This window comes from Ursus americanus, chromosome X, assembly GCF_024610735.1.
Source record: "Ursus americanus isolate L20-20 chromosome X, mUrsAme1.1.p, whole genome shotgun sequence".
NCBI classification, from domain to species: domain Eukaryota; kingdom Metazoa; phylum Chordata; class Mammalia; order Carnivora; family Ursidae; genus Ursus; species Ursus americanus.
Genome location: NC_142164.1, coordinates 39,006,529 through 39,019,177, shown reverse-complemented (window position 1 = coordinate 39,019,177; position 12,649 = coordinate 39,006,529). Strand labels below are relative to the sequence as shown.

General features: G+C 45.6%; 1 protein-coding gene across 4 annotated transcripts in view; it reads left to right on the top strand.

Annotated features, from left to right (window-relative positions):
• Positions 1-12,649, top strand: part of MID2 (midline 2) — a 92,146-nt gene that overhangs the window by 26,687 nt on the left and 52,810 nt on the right. The gene's annotated exons all lie outside the window — the stretch shown is intronic.

Below are 12,649 nucleotides of genomic sequence, written 5' to 3'. Positions count from 1 at the left end.
TGTGTTTCTTCTCCCATCAAACTGGACATCTTAGCTTCCTAAAGAGATAGCTGGGGTGTCACAGGGGCAGCTGGGAATCCTGGGTCCTTGGAGTAGTGCAAAGTTCATTTGGGGCAGTATCGTGTCTGTAAGAGTACTTATCAGGACTGCTTCTCCTGCTCCTAGCCTCTCCTCGCATTGTCCCCACACACCTCACCTGGTCCTCACTCATCACCGTCGCACTTGCTCTTGTCGTCAACAGATGCTCTCTATGTTCAAGTTGTCTGTGAATTGTAAAGTGTCATACAAGTCTAAGGTTTTTGAAAACCTGTTACCTATGTCAAGGCCACATCAAAGAGCAGAGCTTACAAGAGGAGTCAGTGTTTCATAAGTGGGTGTAATAAAAGAAAGATGTTATTTCTCTCTCTTTCTCAAGAGCACGGGACCTCAGCTGTAGCATTTGGTTTGGTGTTGGTTTTGTTAAAGAAGCAACGGTAGTGCTTCAAGTCTAAAGTGGGTCGGGTAAAATGTTATAGCACTCGTCCCAGGCAGTGATTGGATAAAAATGTTTCTAATTCTATTTACACCCTCATGGTCTAGTTCTAATCTTACTTCCGTGACAGATAAATGTAGTGATTCAAGTTAAATCCCACCTAGGGATTTCTACTTAAGGAAGTGTGAGAATTTTCTAGTGAGACAAAGAATCATCCTATACGAGTAAGCACTCCCCATTGTCTGGCTGTCTTCACGTCTTGCGTTTCTTAAAGTAGGGTATACTTGGATGACGAACGTCCCATAGCAATTTAATCCCTGCTGCGCACTCCCATTTGTGGAAGAGAGTGCTGCAGTATGGAGGGTGCAGGGGATGCCAGTTAAACTCAGGCGCGAGGTTGTGGAATATAGCAGGAAATTTCGGGAGAAGCCCAAGGAATGGAAAGAAAGAACCCCAGAACGTAAGTTACAAAATGGGCTTCTAGCCTTGACGCTGCCATTACCCGGGGAGAGGAGTTTGAGTTAAGTCACTTAGCCTCTCCTCTTCAGGGTCCTTACCTATAGTGTAAGGGGTTGAACTGACTCCCTGACCTTCGATGTGTCTTCCAGATTTCACGGGTCATGATTCTGTGAACGGTTATTTTCTTTATTCTCTTCTTTGGTGGTCTTTGATTTCGTCCTTTCCTATACGGGGAGAAACAAAACAGAGGCATTTTGGAGTGCTTTTCAGCTAGTCAGAAATCCCTCTCTGTTCCAGTCTATCAAAGCTTCTGATTATGCTGTTAGATTACAGTATAAGAAACCCACACTGGTGGAGAGACAAGGAAGTATTGTAAGCAGGAGACAAGATAAGGGATCCCTTGGCTTAGAATTCTCATGGTTGAGGGCGGGGTAACAGCTACTAGCGAATAAAACGTGGTTAGAAATTATAATTATCACCTTCCTCATTCTCATCAAAAAGACTATTAAGTATAGTGTAAGTTGTAGTCAAATTAGCAAAGTAAGCAGTTTATTTTCGTTGCTTATTTGCCCTGAGACCTTTCTAACATCTTATCATCCCACCCCTGGGAAGTTTATCACTCTGACCAGCCTCACCCAAACAGAGCCGGGTTCCAGCCCTTCCCAGCACACTGCACCAATCAAACCTTTGTATTCAGGGCCCCACTCTTCAAGTAGCGAGGAGCTAGTCTCGTAAAACAATGCATCATTGTGTTAATAGAGGAGGACTCATTCTGGCCCTCTACGTAACAGGCGCAGTTTTACCAGTGCCTTTCTGCAGTCAGTGCTCAGGCCTGAGCCTTGCAGGAGATGACACCCATGCCGCCGAGTGGGAGGGAAGAGCAGCCCCATGATGAACCAGCAAAGGAGGGCTTTAAGAGGGTCCCTTAGAGATGCTTGTTAAATCCATTGCGTAGGCTGCTGTCTGCTTTGGCACACAAAAGGTCACCTTTTGCTAATACTTATGCATGGCTTTGTACCGGGTATGAAGAAAACAGCGCGGGCGGGTGCTGTATCTGCCTTCGGGAGGCTTAGGCGCTGTGCAAATCCACCCCGATACGGACATACGTGTGCTGGCAATAGAGACAATGGGATAAAAATGTTAACCAACGGTTGGCAGAGAACCATGAGGTCCGGCATTACATGTCAAGGGTGAGAGTGTATTTGGGGAGTTAACTGCAGAGGCCCTCCAGTTAGGATTCTGTCTTTGACGGGAACCCCGCAGGATGGTTTATGGAAGAGCATGGCTGTGCTCTATGACATCATCCCTTCTGAAAGGTTAGGGATGTGCCCTAAACTTCCCCATAATAATAGGGTGAGTCCAGGGTACTTATTATACTCGTTCAGCACAGAGCCTGTGTGTCCAGAAGGCTTTGGAACAAGCCCTGGGATTAGAAATGCAGTTAAAGAAGGGACTTGAGACTTCATAAATGCTTATAAATACTTTATACAGTGAAATAAATGGCAGGAGACTGGCTGTCATGAGAACCGGACACTAAAGGGTGCTGTGTTTGTTTTTTTCTTTTTTTTTTTTTTTCCTTCTATCGAATCCAGCTTTGTCTATAGGGAATGACTTTATTCGCAGTGTGAACCAGGTCTTTCACGTTGGGCGGGGGTGGAGGATACCAGCTAAGGCGCTTCTGAGAAAACCGAAATAGGGCTATTTTCCTGCCAAACCTGTTCCCCTTCCTTATTGTCTGCAAATGTTTTTGTCGCAGATTGACTTTTCATAAAGGGGCTGTGAATACTGCCTCTCTCCTGGTTCTTTCTTCTTGTTCTCTGTTCTCCCCAGAAAGTAAACAAAGCCGCAGTCTTCCTATTATTACAGATACAGAGATTAGGATCACCACAGATTTGTTAGCTGAATTCCTTAGTAAAGTCAGCCTGTTCCAGTTGCTGCCCAGCTTCCAGAATTTAGGGGATAGGCAGTTGGAAACTATTTTTTTGGTTGGGGCTGGAGAGCATGGGAAGGAGGCAGGAGCAGAAGGAAAACTCCTTTAATCTGGTTAAGGGAGGGCCATGCTTTGACACCCCCCCATGCTGGCCACTTGATGTCTATATATAGTTCTTTGTCCTTTCTCATCAGGCATCCTTTGTTTACATTTCCAAAGGAAATCTCTGTTTCATGCATAGCCAAGGGAAAATGTATACCAACAGATGAATATTTCCTCTTGGCTTCCAAGACTGCGCCGTTTTGTGAATAACAAGCACTCCTGAAAATATCGAGGGGAAGAAAAATAGTTAAGTACTTGGGGATCGGTCAGTCGACAACAAAGCGTTTCTTGAGCCAACACTACGTACTCAGTGCGGTGGGCAGTTTGGAAACTATAAAAGAAACATGCTGTTGCATGCCTCCAGGAAGTTTTGAGTCTAGCTAGGGAAAGGAAAACGCAGTCTCTAGTAAGAAAGAGGAGGATTTAGGGAGGAGTGTAGGGAGGGTAACCTTTCCGTTTTTACTTCTGGAGTCTTGTTGGTAAGTTTCAGGGCACTGAGCTGACAGAAGCACCTTCCTGGATATTCTATGTGGCACATGTTTTCCTCTCCTCCAGAACTGGGGTTGTCCAATGGGTTAGTCCATTCCAGAAGCCCCATGGGCAGATTGATTTCTTTCTGGTCCTTCTCAAACCTTTTAAGGAGCTGGGTGGCTTCCCTACATTGGGTCTTGGCCTCAGTTGCTTTCAGAAGTCTTACTGTGGTGTTCTCCCCTCTTCCTGCCCATATCGTGCGCTGACAGGAGATTTGGTTTGGGAAGGGCAAGAAGTGGCGCCTGACTGCTTCCCCAAGCATAAAAATAGGTGTTTGAATGGGAATTAATTTTTAAAAACCACGCTTCTATGGCTGATTTTAGCAGACGCTCCTTAAATGTTTTAGAGTGGTTGGTCGAGCTAGAAGCCAGAATCGAATCAAAAGCATTAAAGCACAAATCCGTTTGTTGGAAGAGTCTTCTCCAAGCCCCAAGGACATGATGAAATGAAGGAGTGAGTAGAGTGAAGTCAGTGTAATCAGGGACAATCTCATAGAGAAAATGCATTTTAGCCAAATGTTTAGGGAAGAAAAATAAATGACCTCCTACGCTGAGACAGAGAGCAGAGAAGTATTAGTGGAGGTGGAGAAGAGCCTGTCATATGGGCAAAAATGCTATGCTACGCCCTGGGTGGACACTGGGTAGATAGAGATAAATAGGAAAGGGTCCCTGCCCTCAACTCAAGAGAACTTACCTGACAGGTAAAATGTCAAATACGGGATGAAGTGCTAATTATTGTAATGAAGGTAAGTGCAAGATGACAGGCTAGCATGGAGCAAGTCACCTAAGTCTGCCCGAGGGACTTAGGGAAGATGGCAGAATGGAAATTAAAAAAAAATCGAGTTCTCTTGAAATAAGGGTAGAATTCTGCCAAGGGGAATGAAGTAAGGTCGTGAAGGGGCCCCCATGCAAGAACATGGAAGGGTAAAGAGCACAGGGATGTGCAGGGCACATCTTGGTTCAGCCAGAACGTGAGAGGTGAGAATCATTCATTGCAAGACGTGAGTGTGGCGAAGTAGCTGGGGCCTACGTAAGGAAGGGCCTCGTAGGCCAGGCGTCAGTACTTGGACTTTGTCCTGAAGACTCTGGGGGAGCCATGGAAAGCTTTAAAGCAGGGGAATAACTGCGTAAGACCTGCATTTCAGGATTGCTCTGGCTGTAGTCCCGCCCCCCAATGGAAGAGGGGTAAAGGTCAAAAGCAAAGGCAAAGAGACCCCGTTAGGTGGCTTTTACTGATGCAGGGAGAGACAAAGGCACAACTTAAGGTAGTATGGTAGTAGGGTTAGGGAGGAGGGGATACATTCAAAACACTTCTGGGACGTGGAATCAGTATTACTTGGTGATCAGTTAGAGGCGATGGGTGAAGGGGTAAGAGCATAGTAGGATGGTCCCCAGGTTTCTGGCTTGGACCGCTGAACAGATGTGTGGACTTTTAAATAAGTCAGGAAATACAGATGGGGTTCTTTTTAGACACGAGAGTTTGTCGTGCTGTGAGCCAGTACTCAGGTAAGAAGTGCCGAGTAGACGGCTGGCTGGATCTGGAGGTCAGGAGCAAGGTCTGGGGGAGTGGCAAAGACCTAGGCCTCATCAGCACCTAAGTAGCACGTAATGCCACGGAGAAAGTCTAGCATGAGAAGGGCCGTGACAGAGCAGCCCAATTGTTTGTCACTCTGAATAGAACAATAGATTGACCTTTCCAAAATAGATGGAAAGAGTGTGGAGCTTTTTATGAGATTACTGAGGAATGCTGTGCCTTTAAAAAATTTAAATATCAGAGGGGCGCCTGGGTGGCTCAGTCAGTTAAGCATCGGACTCTTGGTTTTGGCTTGGGTCGTGATCTCAGGGTTGTGAGATCAAGCCCCACGTTGAGCTCTGTGCTCAGCGAGGAGTGTGCTTGAGTTTCTCTCTCCCTCTCCCTCTGCCCCTCCCACCTGTGTGCTCTCTCTCTTTAAAAATAAATAAATCTTTTTAAAAATTTAAGGGGTGCCTGGGTGGCTCAGTTGTTTAAGCATTTGCCTTTGACTCAGGTCATGATCTTAGGGTCCTGGGATGGAGCCCCACATCGGGCTCCCTGCTCAGCGGGAAGTCTGCTTCTCCCTCTCCCTCTCTCCCTCCTCCTGCTCATGCTCGCTCTCTCTGTCTCTCTCTCTCTCTCTGTCTCTCAAATACATAAATAAAAAAATGTAAATATCAGAAGTAAAAGATTTCATTTGTGGATATAATCAACATTTTAGAAATTAACCTTTGTACAGACTATAATAAGTAACACTTAATGAAGATTTCCTATGTTCCAAGTGAGCACTTTATATATGTAAACTCATTTCATACTTACAACAACTCTATAAGGTAAACACTATTATTACTCCTGCTTTACAGGTGAAACATTGAGATACAGAGGGGTTGAAGTTATTTACCAAGGTCATGCTGCTAGTAGGTAACAGAGTGGGGGGTTTCAATCCAGGTGCTTTAGCTCCAGAGCCTGTGCCCCTAACCACCCCATTGTGTTTCCTTTGGCAAAGCCAACGTCCATACCGCTTGAATGTCTCTTGTCCATTACCAGTGGTTCCTGACCCATCGTGAAGATGATTTAGCGTGAGTAAGGGGTGTGAGTGAGGGATGTGAACGCCAGAGGAAAGCAAAAGAGAAATGAAAAACAGAAGGGAGGAGGAAGGAACACCAGCAAAACAGAGGATCACACAGCAAAGGAAGAGAAGCCTTCAAGGTGTGGAAGGTTTGATAGAGGCCATTGGCATAGTAGCAACATCATATGGGAGAGTATCATTAGTGACCTCTGAGAGAGAAGGTTCAGCAGAAAGGTGTGAGGATGGAAGACAGACTCAGAGAGTCAAGGAGAAAGTTAAGTTGTAAGGAAATGCAGACCCCCAGGAGTTTGAAGGCAAAGTGAAAAGAGAACTAGAGTGGTGGTTATTAACCTCTGCAGTGCAGAGCAGTCTGACTCACAAACACACATATAAACTCTAGTCGTTGATTCTGTGATCGGGTGGCTAGTAACAGAGGACTCGCTCGTCCACTCTGACTTGCACCGCACATGCGCCATTTCCCTTCCTCACTTGGCTTCCAGCCACCTTTCCAACCCAAGGCCCTCTTGCCCAGCTCCAAAGCCTCAGTTTCTACAATTCCAGCCTTCCAGAAATGGTATGTAGGTTCTGGGATGCAGCGTGCCATGGTAGCTTTGGAGCTGGACGGACAGGAGTCACGCTCGCTGTTGTAGCCTTGGACACGTAACTACTCTGCGCTCGGTTTCATCATCTGTGGAGCTTAGACTAATCATACCTTGAAGGGAAAGGTAGTACATGCAGAGCACTTGCTACTGTGCCTGGGAGAGTCAAGGCTCAATAAATGGTGCTAGTAGTTGTTGCTGTGGTGAGAGGAGTAGAGTTCACAGCAGGAGCAGTTGTTAGCGGTAGTAGTAGTAAGTAATATTTCTGGGCACCACACCTTTTCCAGAGATTCCTCTCGCAGACCTCAGGACTTCTAGAGGTATTTATCTTTATTTCTGAGGGTTGGGAGGACAGTGATTCCCAAATGCTCCCCATCAATTTCAAATTTAACGTACATGGACTAGAACGCTCCTTGGGAAGGAGGGGTGTAGTGAATTGCAGCGCTAAAAATGTCGATTTTTAGTCTATATGGCTCAGCCATATAGACCCCATTCCATAACCCATCAACAGCTCTGCAAAGGTGCCACAGTAGAACGGGGTCTTGCGCCCAATAAGCTGCTCATTTTCAGTTACTGAACTAAATTTTACCTAGTGGGGAAAAAGTTCACTGCCCTTCTGCAAGAATACCTAAGGGAGTCTTTAAGTTGATACTTAAGTAAACTCGCCCATTATCCTGCCCAGATGCCTCTTGATTACTGCCTCTAAGCAAAGACAAAAAGAAAAGTTTTAGGGCGGGACGCATACTTTGATTTCTAGTGGTTTCAAAAAGAGTTCTTTGAGATTTTTTAAATGTTTAGTAGCCAAAATGTTCTGTATTTTTGTGAGAGATCACAGAGCAAGTGGAGCTGACTTAACAGCTCCTGAGGAAGATTCGGGCTACTAGCACCTGGTGAGAATGAAATAGCTATTTTGAAACCAATGTGGAATTATAGGTGGAAAAAAATGATTTTCATGCACAATGAAAAATAAGTGCATAGTGACCTAGTCAGTCTATTCAATTATACTCCTGAAATGATTAATTCAGAGTATTACGTTCAATCCTATTAAGTATATGGCAATTGACATTTAATATAGATGAAAAGCCTAAGTCAACTGTGGAATCCAAGGTGTGGGCAGAGCCTATTTTTATACAAGGAAAGCAGATGCTTTATAATTTTTCAGTCATCTAAAGTGTTCCGTTCTTTTTCAAACATACTTTTTGACAATTCTTGCTAAATTCCAGCAAAATACAAAATTCGAGGACATGAATTGCTGCATTTGAAACATTTGGACACATGGCAGGGTTGTGAGGATAAAATGGGTGAGGATTAATATCGTTTCTCCTCTCCTCCTCCCCCACATCTGTAGGGCATATAAGCTCTCTGGTGTAGTCATGTTTTCATAGTCAAAACAGTTCATAGAGGCATGCACTCTTGTTCTGTTTTTACACTTTCTTTGGCGCAGTGAAGCTCATTTTATAGCCCCATTTCCCATCTGCTGCCTTCCTCCTCCAGTTCCCGTTTCTCAGTGTTCAAATTCCAGGTTACTCACCGAATGACCAGAACACCTGCCTCATTTTGGACCCCTGCCTGGCTCCGCTCTTTGCACAGCCCACCCAGGTTCCCCATGTCCAGCATGCCCTTGGAAAGTTGGTGGAATTCTAATAATTCAAGCGAAAGTCCTGTCAAGCCCACTGTGTTTGTTTAAATGTTTCCAGTTCTGCCCCTACCTCCAATCTCTCCTGCGTCAATCCGACCCGCAAAAAATCAAATCAAAGACAGAAAGCAAAGACCCCACAAAACGAAAACCACCACCACCACAACAGAACATTCACGCAGCCATTGAGATGCCCTTTCTGGGGCGCCTGGGGGGCTCAGTCCGTTGGGTATCTGCCTGCGGCTCAGGTCATGATCCCAGGGTTCTGGGATCCAGCTCTGAGTCAGGCTCCCTGCTCAGCGGGGAGTCTGCTTCTCCCTCTGCCTCTGCCCCTCCCCCCTCCCCGTGCATGCTCTCTCTCTCTGAAATAGATAAAATCTTCAAAAAACAAAAAAAAAAAAGAAAGAAAGAGAAATGCCCTTTCTGCCCCTGCCTGACTGGAGAAGTCTAGCTGTGTGATAGGGTGAGCAGGGTTGGGAGTGGGAAAGAATCCTAATTGAATCGTATGTGCTGGGCTCCGTGCTGGAGGCATTCTTGTTCCTGATGCCACTTAGTGTTCGTGACACCCCATGATACCACTGGTGGCACTCTTGTTTTACAGATGATGAACCCAAGGATGAGGGAAGTTAGATGTTTTTTCTCCCTTCATTAAACAGCTCTAGAGGCATAGATGGCCTCTTTGGAGGCTTGGTCCATGGCAAGCCTCTCAGTACGGGTCTTCGAGAGCCGGAGCGGCGCTGTGCTCACAGTCCTTCCTGGGGGAGGAAGCAGAGGGAGGATTGCCGCTCGAGTGGGCAGAGGCAAGCGGGAGCGTCCACTATTAAGGCACTTTTACTTACTCAGATTAATTTTGTGCCATGAGACCCAAGTGAGGGGTGAAAACAGAGTGGGCAGCTCCAGGTGACCCATACCGACCCGAGTCACACGGGCAGTTTACTGTGGCACCCGCACTTCCTTCCAGAGACTTCCTTCCGGAGACTGCTCCGTGGGGGTCCTCCTTCTAGGCTTGTGCATGAGCGTGTTGCCAGGTAAAAGCAGTCTCCGCACCACGCATGTTTCTCTTAATAGTTACAAAAGAGGTTGACAGCAAAGATTTACTCTCAAAAGCATACTTAATGTTATCACATTTAAATAGCCTACGAATAAATACAATACCCCAATGACTGCAAATACATAGATTTCCTCAGTAAAAGAGCGGGTACATTGTTGTGATTAATGGTGGATGGTGTCCTTTGGTGAAGATTATTGAGAAGTGCACATATGCCCAGGGAATCAGCTCTTTACTCCATACCTCGCCCCCTGCCCACTACTCCTCTCACCTAGATCGTATCTTCAATCCAAGTTTACCCCTTCTCAGGCAGTTCTGGAAACTCTCATTACTGCCAAGAGCTTTGTGTGCATTAGCTCATTTAATCCTCACGGTAACCTCGTGAGGGAAGTACTGTTATGATTCTCAGTTTACAGATGGGGAAACTGAGGCATAGAGCAGGTAACTAATTTGCACAAAGTCACAGATAAGTGGCAGAGGGAGGGTTGGCATCCGGCCAGACTCTGGAGTCCCTGCTCTTATAACCACATGCTGTATCAAAAGTGAAGCAAAAAGCTGACAAGATTCATCAGTCAGTGGCTCTATGTACTGCCTTTTGCAAGTTGCTGATTATCGTGCCTAAGGTCTGGGTAAAGACACATGTCTACCTGGATAGCCTGGCTTGGTGTGTTGTGTGAGTGTGCATCCATGTGGGAACGGCCTGGTGTGTATCTGGAGCAGCATGTGGGCATGCCTTTCTTTTTTTAAAATTTTATTTATTTATTTGACAGAGAGAGAGAGTATGAGTGGGCAGTGGCGGAGGGAGAAGCAAGCTCCCTGCCGAGCAAGGAGCCTGATGCGGGGCTCGATCCCAGGACGCTGGCATCCTGACCTGAGCCAAAGGCAGACACCTAACTAATTGAGCCACCCAGGTGACCTGGGCGTGCCTTTCTTTGTGGTGATAAGCTTTCCATACAGCACACACATGCACTTACATGCCTTTGTGCTTGCTATAGGCATCTGTCTATTTCATAGATGGCTGCCTGGGTGTTGGTCTCGTGTGTGTGCATGTGTGTTTGTAGGGGGGATATTGTAAAGAGGGCATATGTGGAAAGAAGAACATATGTCCAGTGAGAGAATTAGTGTTTAAACTGGGTCGTGAGGTCCTCTTTGACCTCTGTTTTTTTTTTTTCCCCTCAGAGGGTTCTTCACAATCCCTTGGTATTTTCCACATAAAGGAGGAGAAACCGGGAGACAACTGGAGGAGATTGCCTTTTGTTTCCTCCGATTGGAAGTGTCGTCTCTTGTGTTCAGAGCAGGTTTCCCCCTCGTCTCCTCTATATCCCACGCCGGTTTCCAGGTTCTCCTTAGCAACATCAAAGGCACAAGACAATCATTGGCTTTGGAATAATTTCTGAACCAGTAAAGCTTTAGCTACAAAATTGCATCATACCAATGGGAGTCCATGTCCTATAGAACCACAGAATTCCACCTTACGCTCCTCCACGCCTACTCTATATCCGGGTAATTGTGCACTGGCACAGATCAGCGGGTGGAGGAGCGCACAAAGATGTCTTCCTAGAAACGTGGCAGGTGGGGAGGCAACCACAGGACATGAGGACGATTAGAGAAGGTGAGAGGACAAGGCAGGAAAGGATCACAATGGGAGGCAGTCAGAAAGTATGTGAAAAAGAGGGGGAAAACAATCACAGTGTGCCAGTTTACTACCGAGTGCACACACAACGGAATTCTTGCCAAATTTGTGGGGTGTTCTAGCATCCGAAGAGCTCTGAATCTTCTAGCCTCCCGGGGCTATTCTGGGATTCTGATTGCCACCCAGTCATCAGCCAAGAAATCCAAACTATTTTAGGAGGATTCCATTGGCTTTTGAATGAAATGGAATTTATGTTATATTGGTAGCACAGAGAGAACATTTATGTATAAGAAGCAAAAAAAAATCTGATCTCACACATGAGTAGGCAAATTGTATATTGTCTGCACGCCAGGGAGTAGAATTAAACATCTTCGTGCTCTCATACTCCATTTCTGTCAAAAACGGGATATTGGCAGCAGACCGTCTGACGAAAACCATTGACCTCCAGTGAGTCCACGCGTAATGCTAACCCACTGTACAGCTGCTAAGCCAGTGACACGTCATTAGCCCAGTAGGTGAACGCAAATGGCATTCCCTGGGTTTTGGTGTTTATTATTTATGGTCTTTTAAACAGTAACTACCCTCGTAAAGAGTCAGGAAAACCTACGTCACTTTTTCCTTTGTGAACCTTTATCAGAAGGTATTGATTAAACTCCACTGTGTGCTTAGTTAGCATTGTATGAATTGCCCTGGGACTAGAGCAGGTAGGTAAGTCACTGTCTTTGTCTTTGAGGATATTATCGTCTAGTTGAGGAAGCAGAACTAACAGTATGACGCAGCGGTAAGCAATACAAAATAAAATAACTGAGTGCGAAATTGTGATACCAACTTTGCACGCTGTTACGAGTACAGAGGAGCAGGAGGTTGAAGAAGGCTAACCTAACCACTGTATCCTAAATAGCTACCATTTACTGACGCTTAATATGTGCTATTGTGCTACAGGCTTCACGTGCATTATCTCATTTAATCCTCTCAGCTACCTCTGAGGTAGGAACTATCATTATCCCCATTTTTCTCAGATGAGGAAATTCAGATAACTACGTTACTTATGCAAGGGACGTGATGGGACAGGAGATTGAGAGAGGCAAGGAGGGACCTGATCACGAAAGACCTTAAGACTCATGGTAAGAAGTTTGGAATTCATCCCAAGGTCAGAGGGAAGCCAATTAAAAGTTAATGTGAAGCCATTTTAAGTATGGGGATAGTGTGTCTTTAAACAGATTATGCTGCCTGGCTGCTGGGTTAAGACCACATTGAGAAGATTCAAGACCAAAGAGAGAGAGACCAGTTAGGTGACTGTTGCAGCACAGTGCCTGAAATATAGTAGGTGCTCAGTGCGCACTTGTTGGGTGGATGGATAGTTGGATGGATGGATGGGTGGATTAATTTAAGGAAGAGATTCTAGTGGACAGAACAAGTGAGGTAACAAGAAAGGATGGAAGGGGGCAGATTTGAGTTATATTTAGGAAGTAAAATGTATGGGATTTGATGCTTCATTGGATATAGGGAATGAGAAAGGGAAGTTAAGAATGATGCCCAGGATTTCTGAGGGGCCAAGCACTGCCATTTATTCATTTGAGGGACATTAGAGAAGAATCACATCTAAAGGAAAAGGATATGGGAAGGAGATGTGCTCGGTTTTGGAAACACTGAATTCG